This window comes from Pollachius pollachius (assembly GCF_949987615.1).
Source record: "Pollachius pollachius genome assembly, chromosome: 12".
Classification (NCBI taxonomy): domain Eukaryota; kingdom Metazoa; phylum Chordata; class Actinopteri; order Gadiformes; family Gadidae; genus Pollachius; species Pollachius pollachius.
This window is the reverse complement of record NC_136945.1, coordinates 7,017,283-7,019,782: the sequence shown is the minus strand read 5'-3', so window position 1 is coordinate 7,019,782 and position 2,500 is coordinate 7,017,283.

Below are 2,500 nucleotides of genomic sequence, written 5' to 3'. Positions count from 1 at the left end.
CCCTCTCTCAATCCTTCTCCATCTCTCCATTGATCCCTCTCCATCTCTTTCTCTATCTCTCTCTCTCCATCTCTTCCTCCATCTTTTTCCATCTCTTCATCTCTCTCTTTCTCCATTTCTCCCTCCCTCCCACTCCCTCCCTCCCTCCCTCCCTCCCTCCCCCTCTCCGCCTCCCTATCTCAACCCTTTGCCCTTGTCTTGCTCTCCCCTCGTGTCTTTCACCTCAACACCTCTTTTCTCCAAACAGTCCGTGTCCCCCCCCCCCTGTTCCTCCAGCCTCCCTCGGCCCTTTGCTCCCCTTTATGTGCTCTTTCGGGCTTCAAGGGCATCCTTGACCCAGGCATATACATGGTCCTGCCAGGAAGTGGCTCCATTGAGGGCCGATAGATGGGACACAAAGGGGGGAGAACTGAGCAGAGCTCCGGGAGCTTCTGCGGGTCGGCTTCAGAGGCTACCTAATAGTTCACGTCTTCAGTCCTTGAGTACATTCCACTGCGATGCCGTCACCCCCTAGATTTCTGTGTGTGTTCACATGTCCCCGCATATGCCTCTGTGTGCATGTGTGTGTGGGTGTGAGCGTGTATGTGTGTGTGTGTGTGTGTGTGTGTGTGTGAGCGTGTATGTCTGTGTGTGTGTGTGTGTGTGTGTGTGTTTGTGTGTGCGCGTGTGTGTGTGCATCTGTATATGGATGTGTGTGCATGTTGGTGTGTTTGTGGGAGTGTGTATGGATGTGTGCTCTTGTGTCCATGCAATCGCCTGTGTGTGTGTGTTTATGTATGTGCATGTAAGTGCGTGTGCACACGCGCGCGCATGTGTGTGTGTGTGTGTGTGTGTGTGTGTGTGTGTGTGTGTGTGTGCATCTTTGGGTCTTTCACTCACTGTCACTGCCCTGTGTCTGGTGTTCATTTCACTGGGCTAAATCAAACCATCTGTGTATTCAGCTAGTGGAATGTACTCGACACAGACACCCACAAATGCCTCCACACCTCCTGTCCATTGAAACTATCCATTAGCAGTGGTGTCCATATCAACAGACGAAAGATGTTAGCTACCAACTTCAGTGCTGTCCCCCGCATTTATGCACTACATGGGCCCACTCGGCTACTTAGCTACTCTGCCTTTCCACACGGGTTGGTGCAGAAGAGAGTGAAAGTTCAACTGGGACTTTTGACGTGGCCTTCATGAAACACCAAACAGAGGGGCTTCCAGGGCCGAACACCAAGCAGCCAGTCAGTTAGCCAGCGCCCTGCACCTAAAGCCTCTACAAAGACAATAGCTGTCCGCACAGCTGCTCAGGGCCTCGGCGAGACATACACCAGGAGGTGGCGGTCGCGGAGAGAGAGCGGGTCGGGGTTCGAGCGCAGTGCAGTGAGCTGCAGGTACGGGCCAGTGGTGTGCAGTCCTTTGGCCAGGCCAGAAAAGCCTTCACTAACCTGATCAGCACCAAGACAAATAGAGGGCTGATTGCTTCCCCGTGGCCCATCTGGCTTCTCTTAGGGAACGACGGCGGGAAGGGGAACTGTAGTTTGCTTATGTGTGTGTGTGTGTGGGGGGGGGGGGGGGGGGAAGTGTGTGTGCGTGCATGCATGAGCGAGAGGGAGCGAGCGTGCACGTGAGAGACGGAGAGGAGAAAGTGTGCCTGTGCATGTGCGAATACGCATGGACATTCTCTTTTAACTGCCGCCACTCCACAAAGGGCATTTCAAACACACCGTTGACTTGCCAACCAATTACAGCCAATCGGTGCTGTCGAATGAGCTACTTTTCCCTGTCAATAAAAACATTTGGGCTGGAGCTCTGCAAACCGCTCTGGACCACAGCCGGAGCCGGCAAACTGCTTGCTCGGAATTCTGTACATGGATGTGCGTGGCATTCCAGCGGCGGGAATAAAGAGCCCAGTTATTTAAAAGAGGAAATCCAGGAGTGATTTTTGACTAGGAGAAAGGGCTGGCAGCTTGGACCAACCATGTAGGTGTGTGAGTGTGCGTGTGTGTGTGCGTATGTGTGTGTGTGTGTGTATGCGCGTATGTGTGTATTGTTTGCTGTGTGCTGAATGAACCGGTAAGTACAAGCCTAGGTGCTTTATTTAAGACTACAATTGGTGCATCTCTACACTGCGAGTATCGTTTCAGTTAACCTCTCCTGAATGGGTTTGGCTCAACGCCCAGAGCTACACCCTGTGGCAGCCATTGGACTTTCACTTTCACTCGAAAAAATCAAATGATTTGTCCAAACCTCACTAAAAACACAGAGAATGACCCGAACCTCCTTTCAGCAGAGGTAGAGTTGTTCAAAGGTGGATCTGGACCGTCTCTGCAGCATTGGAGTACGCTGAGGACACTCATCTACATCACCACCTGCTGGCTTTCCGATGAACTACCGCTAAACAAACCCGGAGACACCAAGGCATCCTCTTTATATTGTCTTATGATTATTGTGTAGTGCAGAGAAAGCAAAATAAGATATTTTTAAATTCCCTCGGAAATGTGTGTACTCCAAC